This window comes from Panthera uncia, chromosome B4 (assembly GCF_023721935.1).
Source record: "Panthera uncia isolate 11264 chromosome B4, Puncia_PCG_1.0, whole genome shotgun sequence".
Taxonomy (NCBI): domain Eukaryota; kingdom Metazoa; phylum Chordata; class Mammalia; order Carnivora; family Felidae; genus Panthera; species Panthera uncia.
Window position 1 is genome coordinate 79720039 of NC_064809.1, and position 15917 is coordinate 79735955.

A 15917-nucleotide genomic window follows, 5' to 3' on the forward strand; every position below is an offset into this window, starting at 1 on the left:
AGTTCAAGTCATGATCTCATGGTTCTTGAGATGGTTCATGAGGTCGAGCCCCATGTCAGGCTCTGCACTAATAACACAGTGCCTGCTTGGGATTCTCTTTCTCCTTCTCTGGTTCTGCCCCTCACCTGTTCTCTCTCTCTCTCTCTCTCAATATAAATAAATAAACATTAAAAAAAACAGGGAATCCCCATAACTCTATAAGCAATTTTCCAGCAGAAATCTTACAGGCAAGGAGAGAATGAGATAATATACTCAAAGTGCTGAAAGAAAAAAACTGCCAACTGAGAAAACTTTATCTGACAAGTTTGTCCAACAGGAATGAAATAGAAATAAAGACTTTCCCACCCAAGAAACAAAAGCTGAGGGAGTTCATACCACCAGATATGTCTTAAAAGAAATACTAAAGGAGTTCTACAAGCTGAAATGAAAGGATATAACTAATAACATGAAAAGACAGGAATATGTAAAACACATAAAAGGTAAAGGTAAGTGTATAGTAAAATTCAGAACACTCTAATACTATAAGACAGTGATATGGTAATCACTTAACTCTAGCATAAACATTAAATGACAAAGGTATTAAAAATAACTACAGCAGCAATGATTTCTTAATGGATACACAATATAAAAGAAGTAAATTATGACATTAAAAACATAAAATTGGAAAGGGAGTAAAAGAGTATAGTTCATGTATGTGATCAAAGATAAGCTGTTATTAGCTTAAAATAGACAGTTATGTCTATAAAATGTTTTATGTTAAACCTTATGTTAACCACAAAAATATACACCAGGTACACCAAAATATAAACAGAAGAGAATCAAAACATACCACTATAGAAAAGAACAAGACAGGAAGAAACAAGAGAATGACAAAACAACCAGAAAACAATTAATAACATGCATCATTGGGTCCTTACCTATCAATAACGACTTTAAATATAAATGGATTAAATTCTCCAACCAAAAAGCTGAATGGGGAAGGGAAAAAAAGGCAAAGCTACATTACTGTCTACAAGGGACTCACTTAAGCTTTAAGACAATACATAGTCTCAAAGTGAAGGAATAGAAAAAAATCTTCCATGCAATGGAAACCAAAAGAAAGCAGGGGTAGATATACTTATATAAGACAAAATAGACTTTAAGTGAAAAACTAACAAGACACAAAGGTCATTATGTTATAATAAAGAGGTCAATTCATCAAGAAGATATAATCATTATAAATACATATGCACCCAACATCAGAGCACATAAATATATAAAGCAAAAACTTAAGAAAGAAATAAACAGCAACACAGTAATAGTTTAAAAACTTTAATATCTCATTTTCAACAATGGATAGATCATCCAAAGAGAGATCTTTCAGAAACACCAGATTTGAACTAAATTATAAACCAAATAGACTAGACCTAACAAGTATATACAGAATATTCCATCTAATAATAGCAGAATACACATTCTTCACAAATTTATACAGAACAGTTTTAGGATAGATCATATGTTTGGCCAAAAAACAACTCTCAACAAATTCAAGAAGATGGAAATTGTATCAATTATCTTTTCCACCCACAATAGTATGAAACTAGAAATCAACAAGATAAAAGCTAGAAAATTCAGTGAAACATGGAAATTAAACAATACACACCTAAACAACCAGTGGATCAAAAAAAAAGAAATTAGATAATGCTGAAATACAACATTCTAAAACTGCAGCAAAGATGCAGCAAAGCAATTCTAAGAAAATTTGTAACTATAAATGCATACATTAAGAAAAAAGAAAGATCTCAAATAGAAAAAACTAACATTACACCTCAAGAAACTAGAAAAAGAACTAAGTCCAAAATTAGCAGAAGGAAGGAACTATCAAATATCAGAGCGGAAATAAATGAAACAAACCAAGAAAAACAGTAGAAAAATTTAACCAAACTAACGGCTAGTTTTTTAATAGATAAATAAAATTGACAAGGCTTTAGCTACACTAACCAAGAAAAAAGAGAGAGGGCTCAAATAAATAAAATTATAAATGAAAGAAGAAACATTACAATTGACACCACACAAATACAAAAGATTAGAATAACTACTATGACAAATTATATGCCATTAAAATGGACAACCTAGAAGAAATGGATAAATTCCTAGGAACATTCAGTCTACCAAGACCAAATCATAAAGAAACATAAAATATGAACAGACCAATAACAAGTAATCAAAAACCTCCCAACAAAAAAAGCCCAGGACCAGATGGTTTTATGGGTGAATTCTACCAAACATTTAAACAATTAATGCCAATCCCTTTCAACCCTTCCAAAACATTGAAGAGGATGGAACACTCCAAATCCATTTTATGGGGTCAGTATTACACTGATAGGACACTACAGAAAAAGAAAACTACAAGCCAATAACCCTGATGACTTTAGATGCAAAAATTCTTATCAAATGCTAGCAAACTAAATCAACAGGACACTAAAAAGAATCATATACCATGATCAAGTGGGATTTATTCCTGGGACACACAGGTGGTTCAACACAAACAAATCAATAAATATGATACAACACATTAACAAAAATGAAGGATAAAAAGTAATATGACCAGCTTAATAGATGCAGAAAAGGTATTTTACAAAATACAACATACTTTCATGATAAAGTTCTCAACAAAATGGGTAAAGAAGAAACATGCCTCAACATAGTAAAAATCATATATGACAATCCCACAGCTAACATCATATTCAACAGTGAAATGTTAAAAACTTTTGCTCTAAAATCAGGAACAAGACATGGTGCCCGCTCTCACCACTTTTATTCGCCATAACAGTGGAAGCCCTAGCCAGAGCAATAAACAAGAATAACAATAATAATAACCAAGAAAAGAAGGAAGGAAGGAAGGAAGGAAGGAAGGAAAGAAGAAAAGAAAAAAGGAAAGCAAAGGTGTGAAAATCAGAAAGGAAAAAGTAAAATGATCTGTTTGCAGATGACATGATCTTATATATAGAAAACCCTTAAGACTCCACCAAAAAACTGTTAGAACTAATCAATAAATTCAGTAAACTTGCAGGATACAAACCAACATACAAAAATTAGTTGCATTTCTCTACACTAACAATGAACTATCAAAAGAGAAATTAAGAGGGGCACCTGGGTGGCTCAGTCGGTTAAGTGGCCAACTTCGGCTCAGCGTATGATCTCGCGGTCCATGGGTTCGAGCCCCGTGTCTGGCTCTGTGCTGACAGCTCAGAGCCTGGAGCCTGTTTCAGATTCTTTGTCTCCCTCTCTCTGACCCCCCCCCCCATTCATACTGTCTCTCTGTCTCAAAAATAAATAAACATTAAAAATTTTTTTCAAAAAACAAAAAGAGAGAAATTAAGAAAATAATCCCATTTATAATGGCATAAAAGTCAATAAAATACTTAGGAACAAATTTAACCAGGATATGAAAGAACTACATGTTGAAATTATGTGACACTAATGAAAGAAATTGAAGAAGACATAAATAAATGATAAGATCCTCTGTGTTCATGGGCAGAAAATAATTAACATTGTTAAAATATTCATACTACCCATAGTAATCTACATTTTTGATGCAATGACTATCAAAATTCTCCCTGGGCTCCAATATACAAATCCAGACATATCAGTCTGACTATAAACATTATGCTGCAGTAACAACCTGGACAAAGACAAAGCTTTATTTCTTGTTCATTATGCATGTCCATTGTGGAACAACTGAAGCTCTGCTGCATATTATTTTTACTCACGTATCCACACTAATGGAGAAGCTTCTGTCTGGAACACTGTGATAAAGTAATTCATACCCTTTCCACTCACATTTAATTAATTAACATTAATTAAAGCAAGCCGTAAGGCCAAGCCTGATGTCAACAGGGTGGGATATTATAATACCCAGAAAGGAATAACAGATATTTTTGAATAACAATAGTATGTCTGTCCTATCACACAAACTGAATAGCTTCACTTTGGACACTCAACACATACATTGGTTGCTCTCAACTTCCTCAATCTTTCATTTAAAACATCATAATCTTTGTCAAAGTCAGAAATAACTTGGAGAAGGAGGCAACATGTCTAGGGCTGGGCTTTCAGCCAGCAAAGAAATTGGTTACATACCGGGGAACTGAGCAAAGTAAATATACTAAGAATAATAGGAACCAGTTTTCTCACTATCATAAAAGTGAGTTACAAATACAGAAAGTTGGGGGCTAGACTTAATCCAGTGGTGTTGGATTAGAATTGACATGAACTCATGGTGTTTAATATATATAAACAAAGAGAGGAAGAGTTATGAATATGTATCTGTGTGCACACATGTACATGTGTGTGTCAATATATATATTTCCTAGCTTTGTCTGTTATAAGCAATGGCACTCTGGTAGCAATGAGAACACCTCACATCTAAACCACCCAAATCTTGGTTTCTAAAAACCATCCTCCACCAAAAGAAACTAGGGCTCTTAGGATGAATAACTGATTTCAGTGCTAGTAAAAAGAAAGTACAAGTAAGATAGGACATCTTATTGTATTATAAAATAAGAAGTCTCCCAAAGAATATTGGGAAAAACTAAAAAATTCACAGAAGCCAGTTTGTAGGGGCTCCCACTGACCAAACTTGGGGCAACTGGATCATCACAATGAATAATGACTCTAATGTGTGTATAAACCTACTGGGAACCACAAATCAAAATCCAGTAATAGATATGCAAAGAATAAAGAGAAAGAAATCCAAATATATCACTACAGAAACCCAACAAACCATGAAAGTCAGCAAAAGAAGAATCAGAAAAAAACTACAAAAAACAACCACAAAACAAGTAACAAAATGGCAATAAATACATATCTATCAATAATTACTTTGAATTTAAAAGAACTAAATGCTCCAATCAAAAGATATAAGGTGACAGAGTGGATAAAAAAAAAACAAAGAAAGTGGATAAAAAAAAAACAAGACCCATCTATATGCTGCCTGCAGGAGACACATTTCAGACTTAAAGATGCCTGCAGACTGAAAGTGAAAGGAAAAAGAAACATTTATCATGCAAATGGGTGTCAAAAGAAGCCCAGGGGAGCAATACATATACCAGACAAAACAGACTTTAAGATAAAGACTGTAACAAGAGACAAAGAAGGACACCATATAATCATTAAGATAACAATCCAACAAGAAGATACAACAATTGTAAATATTTATGCACCCAACATAAGAGCACCCAAATACATAAAGCAGTTAGTAACAAAGATAAAGGAACTGACTGACAGTAATACAATAGTATAGGGGACCTCAACACCCTATTTACATCAACTGACAGATCATCGAAACAGAAAATTAACAAGGAAATAGTGGCTTTGAATGACACACTGGACCAGATGGATTTAACGGATATAATCAGAACATTCCATCCTAAAACAGTAGCATAGACATTCTTTTCAAGTGCACATGGACATTCTCAAAAATAGATGACCTGTTAGCCCATAAAACAAGTCTCAACAAATTCAAAAAGATCTGAGTCATGCCATGAAACTTTTCTGACCACAACTCAATGAAACTAGAAATCAACCACAAGAAAAAACCTGGAAAGAACACAAATATGTGGAGATTAAATAACATGCTACTAACCAATGAATGGGTCAACCAAGAAATGAAAGAAATTAAAAGTTACGTGAAAACAAATGAAAATGAAAACACATTGGTCCAAAACCTTTGGGATCCAGCAAAAGCAGGTCTAAGAGGGAAGTTTACAGCAATTCAGACCTACCTCAAGAGGCAAAAAAAAAAAATCTCAACAGCCTAACCTTACACCTAAAATATCTAGAAAGAAAACAACAACAAACAAACACAAAACCAGGAGAAGGAAGAAAATAATGAAGGTTAGAGCAGAAATAAATAATATAGAAACAAACAAAAAAAAGAACAATAGACAGATCAAAGAAACCAGGAGTTGGTTATTTAAAAAGATAAGCAAAATTGATAAACCTCTAGCCAGACTCATTAAAAAAAAAGAGAGAAAGAAAGAGAGAAACCAAAAAAACAGTATCAGAAATGAGAGAGGAGAAATAACCAACACCACAGAAATAACAAACAACTGTAAGACAATAGTATGAAAAATGATATGCCTGTTCAACAAACTGAACAACCTAGAAGAAACAAATAAATTCCAGAAATATATAAACTACCAAAACTGAACCAGGAAGAAACAGGAAATTTTAACAGACTGATTACCAGCAATGAAATTGAATCAGTAATCATAAAACTTCCAACAAACAAAAATACATAACCAGAGGACTTCATGGGTGAATTCTACCAAGCATTTAAAGAGTTAACATCTATTCTCAAACTCTTCCAAAAAATAGAAAAGAAAGGAAAACTTCCAAATTCGATCTACAAGGCCAGCATTACCCTGATACCAAAACCAGATAAAGGTACCAAAAAGCAAAAAGAGAACTACAGGCCAAAATCTCTGATGAACATAGGTAACAAAAATCCTCAACAAGATACTAGCAAACGGAATCCAAGAATACATTAAAAAAATAATTCACCACGATTCATTGGGATTTGTTCCCAGGAGGCAAGGGTAGCTCAACATTCACAAATCAATCAATGTGATAAATCACATCAGTAAGAGAATAGATAAGAACCATATGATCATTTCAATAGATGCAGAAAAAGCATGTGACAAAGTACAACATCCATTCACTCTAACCCTCAACAAAGTAAGCTTGGACGGAAAATACCTCAACATAATAAAGGCCTTAGAGGAAAAATCCACAAGGAACATCACACTCAATGGGAAAAAACTGAGAGGTTTCCCCCTAAGGTCAGGAACAAGACAAGGATGTCCACTCTCACCACTTGTATCCAACAGAGTACTGGAAGTCCTAGGTGCAGCCATCAGAAAACAAAAAGAAACACACCCAAATCAGCAAGGAAGAAGTAGAACTTTCACTATTTTCAGATGACATGATACTCTATATAGAAAATCCCAAAGACTCCACCAAAAAACTACTAGAACTGATCAATGATATTAGTAAAGTCACACGATACAAAATCACTGTACAGAGATCTATTGCATTTATATACACCAATAATGAGGCAGCAGAAAGTGAAATCGAGGAATCAATCCCATTTATAATTGCACCAAAAATATAAAATAACTAGGGACAAACCTAATTAAAGAGGTGAAAGACCTGTACCCTGAAAACTATAAAACATTGATGAAAGAGGGGCACCTGGATGGCTCAGTCGGTTAAGCATCTGACTTTGGCTCAGGACATGATCCTACAGTTCATGAGTTCGAGCCCCACATCAGGCTCTGTGGACAGCTGAGTGCCAGTAGCCTGCTTTGGATTCTGGGTCTCTCTCTCTCTCTAACCGTCCCTCACTCGAGCTCTCTCTCTCTCTCAAAAACAAATAAAACATTTTAAAAAATAAAAAATAAATAAAACACTCATGAAAGAAATTAAAGATGACACAAAGAAAAGGAAAGACATCCCATGCTCATGAATTGGAAGAACAAATATTGTTAAAATGTCTATACTACCCAAAGAAATCTACACATTTAGTACAATCCCTATCAAAATACCAACAGCATTTTTCACAAAGCTACAACAAACTATCCTAAAATTTGTATGGAACCACTAAATATCTCTAATAGCCAAAGCAAGCTTGAAAAAGAAAAACACAAGTGGAGGTATCACAATTCAAGACTTCAAGTTATACTACAAAGCTACAGTAATCAAAACAGTATGGTACTGGCACAAAAACAGACACGTTGATCAATAGAACAGAATGGAAAATCCAAAAATAAACCCACAATTATATGGCACATTAACCTTCAACAAAGCAGGAAAGACTATGCAATGGGAAAAAGATATTCTCTTCAACAAATGGTGTTGGGAAAACTGGACAGCAACATATGAAAGAATGAAACTGGACCACTTTCGTATACCATGCACAAAAATAAATTCAAAATGGATGAAAGATCTAAATGTGAGACATGAAGCCATTAAAATCCTAGAAGAGAGCACAGACAGTAATTTTTCTGACATCGGCTGTAGCAACATTTTTCTAGGTATGTCTCCTGAAGCAACAGAAACAAAAGCAAAAATAAACCGTTGGGACTACATCAAAATAAAAAGTTTCTGCACCTGAAGAAAACAATCAACCAAATTAAAAGGCAACCTACAGAATGAGAAAAGGTATTTGCGAAGTATCTAAAATATATAAAGAACTTATAAAACTTATCACAAAAAAATAAATAATGCAATTAAAAAATGGGCAGAAGACATGAACACGCATTTCTCCAAAGAAACCATCCAGAGGGCCAACAGGCACATGAAAAGATGCTCAACATCACTCATCATCAAGGAAATGTAAATCAAGACTACAAAGGGGGGTGGGGCGCCTATGTGGCTCAGTCAGTGAAGCATCTAACTCTTGATTTTGACTCAGGTCATGATCTCATGGTTCGTGAGATCGAGCCCCACATGGGACTCCACGCTGACAGCACAGAGCCTGCTTAGGATTTTCTTTCCTCCTCTCTCTCTGCCCCTCTCCCCTTAAAATAAATAAACTTTAAAAAACTACAATGAGATATCACCTCACAACTGTCAGAATGGCTAAAATCAGAAACACAAGAAAGAAGTGTTGCCAAGAATGTGGAGAAAAAGGAACCCTCTTACACTATTGGTGGGAATACAAACTGGTGCAGCCACTGTGGAAAACAGTATGGAGTTTCCTCAAAAAGTAAAAATAGATCTACTCTATGATCCAGTAATCACACTACGAGGTATTTACTCCAAAAATACAAAAACATTATTTCAAAGTGATACAGGTATCCCTAAGTTTATGGCAACCTTATTTATAATAGCCAAATTATGACAGCAGCCCAAGTGTCTATCAATAGATGACTGGATAAAGATCTGGTGTGTGTATATATATGCAATGGACTATTATTCAGCCATAAAAAGAATGAAATCTTGCCATTTGCAACAACATGGATGGAGCTAGAGAGTATAACACTAAGTGAAATAAGTCAGTCAGAGAACAACAAATACCATATGATTTCACTCACATGTGGAATTTAAGAAACACAACGTATGAACAAAGGAGAAAAAGAGAGAGAGAAACCAAGAAACAGACTTCTAACTACAGAGAACAAACTGATGGTTATCAGAGAGAAGGTGGGTGGGGGATGGATGAAATAGGTGAGGATGATTAAGAGAGATTAAGAAATATCTTAATGAGCACCGAGTAATATATGGAATTGCTGAATCACTATAATGTACACCTGAAACTAATATAACACTGTATGTTAACTACACTGGAATTAAAATAAAATAAAATATTTAGACTTTGATAATGGATTTGAAGAAGTTTGAGCAAGAGTGTCAGTCAGGAAGTAGAAGAGGGATTTTTTCAAGACTGAGGAAATGGAAGAAGGATACAGGGCCTCCAGTCTTCCATCTCAGAATAGTTATCAGGGCACAAAAGACTGACGGGAAAGAAAAGGGGCTACTGGGAAAAATATTAACCTCTCCTCCATATCTCATGTTATTTGACGAATATGAAGATCACCACAGCAACAGAAAGCAAATGCCCCAAGTGCTACTATCTTACCTTGGGAAGACATACAGTGTTCTATACATCAAGCAAATAATTACGTTATATTGTCTAGAGTTATACATAAATGTAATAAAGGTATCTTATTTAGCATTATGCACAGCATGTAGTAAACTGCTCAAAAAACATGTTGTTTTCTATTGCCTGTTATTATTTTTAATTACTATCATTACTGCAGTTTCCACAAGGCTTTTGTACTACGCTGATGTTCTCCTATTAGCTGCCTCAGAGTCCCTTTGGATTTCTTCCCCAACCCTTTATTAAAAGTTCAATTCCAGAGTTTTCAACAAAATAGAGTTTATTAGTATGCTCTAAATGTTGGTCTCCTGGGATCTTTAACTTCTGTCCTCAAATGATCGTGCTGAGGTCTCTTCTGAATAGAACATTTAAAATATGCTTCATTCTGCTATAAAATCATAAGGAGCACATACCCAGGCTCAAACAAGTCAGAACAAAGGAAAAAGGCTTTGAAGAAGGATGCTTCCCATTATCACTACTTAACTATGCTTAATTTAAATAAATCTTATCTCAAGGGTGTCCAGGGTGCATTTTAAATTAATGTAGAATGAAAAAGTGGCACAGTTAAGCTGATATAGAGCAGGATGAGTAGGGTTTTTCCTACTAAATTTTCATAAGTTTGTGAAATTTGTGGACAATTAGGTCAATAAGTACAGGTGGGAAAGCAAACAAGTTCAATTTTATGCCATCGTTCATCCACTTCAGACTCCTAAATTGTGATTCATCCCATGGACATGTATGGGTAATATCTCACACTTGCCCTGAAAGTCAAGTGTAAGTATATTTGCATTTTATAGCTATATCAGTGTTACCTGTTTGTGCTTATGGAGCATGAAATCATATGAGTGTGGGGGTTTTTATTAAAAACTAACTTTTCCCATTCACTAGGTTGCCTTTTCATTTTGCTGATGGTTCCAATCTAGACAGTATCACGCTAAGTGAAATAAATCAGAGAGAGAAATGCAAATACCATACGATTTCCCTTATATGTAGGGTCTAAAAAACAAACAGAAACAGACTCATAAATAGAGAACTAGTGGTTGCCAGCAGGGAGGATTGGTAAGATGGGTGAAACGGGTGAATGGGATTAAAAGGTACAAACTTTCAGTTATAAAATAAATAAGTCATGGAGCTGAAAAGTAGAGCATAGGGAATATAGTCAATAATATTGAGAAAACATTGTATGATGACAGATGGTGACTATACTCATTGTGGTGAGCACTGAGTAATGTATAGAATGGTCAATTCACTATGTTGTATATGAGACTAATATAACATTGTCACCTAAAATTCAATTTTTAAAAATAATTTATAGCATTCATGCAGTACAGACAAAGTATAAACAGACAGCTTCCCCTATGTCCCTCACTTCCTCATCTAACTTCATAAAGATAATACTGATCCTTTACTCTCCCAGATCTATGTGACTATGCATATAAAAATATACTTTTATATCATATATAAGATATAGAGATATTGAGATATATCTTTTTTTACCCAATGGGGATCACACAATACACTATAGTTCAGCAGCTTGCTTTATTCACATAGCAATATAAAAAATATATCTTTCCAAATGAGTTCACATAAATCTTTGCCATTCATTTTTATTGGCATTTTGTAGTTTGGATATCCCAAAATTTTTTCATCATTTCCCTATTGGTGGAAATTCAAATTGTTTCCAACTTTTTACATCTACAAACAATATTATAAAACTATTGAAGTGAATTTATTACAGAATTTATATGGAATTTAAATGTGAACTTTTGAATGATAACATAAAGCTATTCATCAAAGACCGAAAATGAAGGCAAGGAAGCGCAAGAGCTTGGACATTCACATCATTGGATGACATTAGCTCATTCTACACATCCTCGAGATTAGTACATTCTTGGGAACAACAGCAAAGATGGCTCTCTGGTGTTCCAGATAGGCACACAGCCCAGGGGTAGAGGGTTTAGGATTGAGGGTCTTAGGATTTCTTTATTTCAGGGAACCTAGAAGACCAGAACAAAAATAGGATGCCCAAAGACATTTGAGGCTTCTTTCTTAGGACAATCACTGACCTTTTTGAAAAAGAATATTACAACAAAATATCTGGAATTCCTGGTTCTGTATTGGGGCCAAGGAAATGACTCAGCCTGTCCAAGAGGCTTAGATAGACAGGATGGGGGAGTCCAGGTACAGATGAACACTTCTCCCTAAGAGTAGAGTCAGTGTTAAAAATTTAAAGTAGTTCATGAAAGCCCCCCTGAAATCATTTGATGTCTGAGGTTTCTCTTTCCATGAGAGACAGATAAGTATCCTGAAAACAAAGCATGAGGGAGTTGTGTGCCCAAACTCTACATTTATTAAAGCATTTCAAAATTCAATAACAAATAAAAGAAATACAGATTTTTCTTATTTGGTGATGGAAGAGCACAAACTATGAAAAAAACAATCTCTAAAAAATAAAAATAAAAAAATAAAAAAATAAACACCTTGCCAATAGAGGTCTGGCTCTCAGCTCAAAATTCCAGCAGAACCAGGCAACACTCATGATGTGTCATGATGTGTTCCACTCATCAGTGGAAGAGAGAAGGGAAATGGAAAAAAATCAATTTTTGTATTCAAGCAACTTTATCCTAAACTAGCTCTTGGAAGTTCCTGTTAGTTACTAGACCAAAAAGCAAAAACATATATACAATTTATGTGGTAAATTACCAAAGAGAACAAACTAAGGAGGGGAAGAGAAAAAAGAGCACTATCTTTTTTTCATTTATTTAACAACTATGTATTTTGACCATACTGTGTGTTTTTGCCACTGTAATTGGAGAATAAAAGAATACCAAAAAAGAGGAATAATATATTTATAATATGCCTAGCATAAACCAACACTACAATCATTCAATAAGTGTTGGTTCTCCTGTCCTTCCCCTGCTCTTAAGGAATTTATAGTCCATTCTTAGAAAGATGGTGTGTGTGTGTGTGTGTGTGTGTGTGTGTACACACACACACACACACACACAGATAGATAGATACAGAGATAGATATATACAGATATATATGCTTAATTATATATCTGCTTAATATATATCACAAAATAGTTAATGCCTGAATAAAATGCATCATTTACATTAATTCTTATCTTAGAATCAGGCATCTCTCTGCATTTATGCTGTGTCACAGATATTCAGATGTTCATTTTGATGTAAAAATTCCGCAGAGTATAGCCACAATGGAAAACAGCATGGTGGTTCCCCAAAAAACTAAAAATAGAATTACCATATGATCCAACAATACAGGCTGCTAGGTATATACCCAGAAGAACCGAAAGTAGGATCTCGAAGATATATTTGCACACTCATGTTTATAGCACCATTATACACAATAACCAAAATAGAAGCAACCCAAACATCCATCAATAGGTGACTGAGTAAGCAAAATATGATATGTATACATGATGCAACATTATTCAGCCTTTAAAAAGGAGAACATCCCTTGAGAAAATTACACTAAGCAAAATAAAACAGTCACAAAATGACAAATATTGTATGATTTTATTTATATGCGCTAACTAAAATAGATTCATAAAAACAGAAAGTAGAATGGTGCTTGCCAGAGGCAGGAAAAAAGGGGGAAAATGAGTTGTTAAATGGCTATAGCGTTTCAGTTTTACAAGATAAAAAGTTCTGGAGATCTGTTGCACACTGAAGTAAATATACTTAACACTATTGAACTTAAAAATGATTAAGATGGTAAATTTTATGTTCCATGTTTTTTACCACAATTTTTTTAATTGCACAAAGCATCTCACAAATGCTAATGACACTCTTTACAGGTTGTCTTACTCAGATGATAGTGCCTTGCAAATGGACTCAGTTTACTGATTTTCTGTCTCTATTTGCACAAGGAGATCTGCCAGAAGTGGAGGAAGAGATAAATTCCCATTTCTATAGTGTCTTGGCTATAGAAACAGAGAAAGACTCTAGTAGCTTGAGCCAGGTGTTTTTCAGGGTTAATGTAAGGACTATCTTCCTATTAAAAGTTTGCCTGAAAATACTAGAAATCTCCTTTAGGATTTATATGGATAAATATACAGGAAGTTAAATTTAGATCAATGGTCTACAAACATAACTTTTTCAACTACCTTCTGAAAGAAAACTTGGGAGTGATAAAACTGTCAGTTTTTATAAAATAACATTTTTTAAATAAGAATTAATGTAATTATGCATTCTATTCAATAATTAACCATTTTCTATTTTATGTATATGACATCTTTCTAAAAATAGACTGTAAGCTCCTTAAAAGCAGGGGAAGGGCAAGAGAACCAACACTTACTGAACCCTGACTCTTAAGAGTTACTATTTTTCAAAATTAAATTTCTTGACATTTAACCAAAAAACCTATCAAGGAGTTTGGAAATTTAAATAGGCTTTATCAGAAGGAAAAAAATAAGACGCTGAGATATATTTTAACATTCAAAATTCCAGCAGAACCAGGTAAGACTCATGATGTGTCCTGATGTGTTCCACTCATCAGTGGAAGAGAGAAAGGAAATGGAAAAAAATCAATTTTTGTATTCAAGCAACTTTATCCTAAACTGGCTCTTGGAAGTTCTTGTTAGTTCCCTAACTTCCCCTAAGCTTAATTTGAGGGGAATATGTCCAAAAGAAAATGTATTATAGAGAGTTAAAAATATGGGACTGAAAATGAAACAGGAATCCAGGCCTAACAGTATGAGGCAAGTATAAGACAGAATCGTTTCACACATTTTAAAACTAAAGCCAGCAACAACTTCTGAAAAATGTGTTTAGAGGAATGTAAAGCCAGAGTAAGAGAACATCATTAGAATCTCGAGAAAGGATGAAAAATTAAGAAGAAGCCATTAGTTAAAGGCAGAAATTAAGAAAATATTAGAAGGAAAAAAATCAAAGACAATATTGAGACAAAATATAAAAATACAGAATTTTTTTAAGAATATGCAATCTCTGCTTAATAAATATGTTAAAAAACAAAGAAGCATGTCTGGTGCATGTGTATTATAAAATAGAAGAATTTGCAGCTATGTGTGCTTGGCCAAACCACTAAAATTTTACCAGCCTCAGTTTATCATCATCACCACTATTTATCCTCACAATATCATTAATGCACATTATCTCATCTGTAAGATTCAGATAATAGTTCAAATCATTCTGTTCCTAAATGAGGATGGGAAAGCAGCACAACCTGGTAGTTGAGTGTGCAGACTAAGGATCAGGCAGTACTGGGACATAATTCTGGCCCCACAAGACACTAGTGGGATTTGGAACAATTTATCAACTGCTCCAAAGCTCCCTTTCCTCATCTGCAAAATGGAGATAGTAATGGGTTACCTATCTCAAAGAGTTATTATGGGAATCAAATAAAATAATGACAAGGTTTGGCAACTCAAGTGATGACAGTTATTATCATAGTTATAACCAAGTAAATGTACATAAAATGCTTTTTAATGGAGAAGATGGTAAAATAAATATATTTGTTACTTGTTTGTATTTTCAAGAGTTCGAAAGAGACTGGCCTCTGACACAAGAAGAGTCATCTACTCTTTTGAAAAGAGGTATGAGAAGATGAGTACAGGGACAGAAATGTCTTGATAAAAGAAAGGTAGATGTGGAGGATGATGCCAGAGGAAATTTTACTTATTAATAAACTGTAAGTATGTTACCTGCTGAAAAAGGCTCTGAGAATTTGAGAACTATAGAGAAGGTTAAATAAAATTTAGTCTGAATTTTAAATTTAAGTTAAATTTTATCATAATAGCTATGTAACTATTCAGAACAATGTTCTTCACCTATAAACTAAAATACTCAACTAAACTACTCAAATAAACTAAAAAATACTCAACCTCTTGAAGTATGATATAACTAGTCGCAAGCAACTTCTGCATGTTGCTGTCCAATTTTCCCAACAGCCTTGTTGAATAAACTGTCTTTTTTCCATTGGATATTCTATCCTGCTTTGTTAAAGATTAGTTGACCATATAGTTGTGGGTCCATTTCTGAGTTTTCTATTCTGTTCCATTGACATATGTCTCTGTTTTTGTGCCAGCACCAAACTCTTAAATGAGGTTTGCAACTTCTGATTTCAGTTCTCTTTGTCTAGCCAGAGTAAAATTACATGGTTACTAGTACCAACAGATATGAAAGAAAATGATATCAGGTATCTTCTTGGATATATAGCACCTGGTCCACTGCTAAAACCATCTAAGACAGGAGTCCTGAGACTGAAAGAAAGCTGACACTGGCAGCAA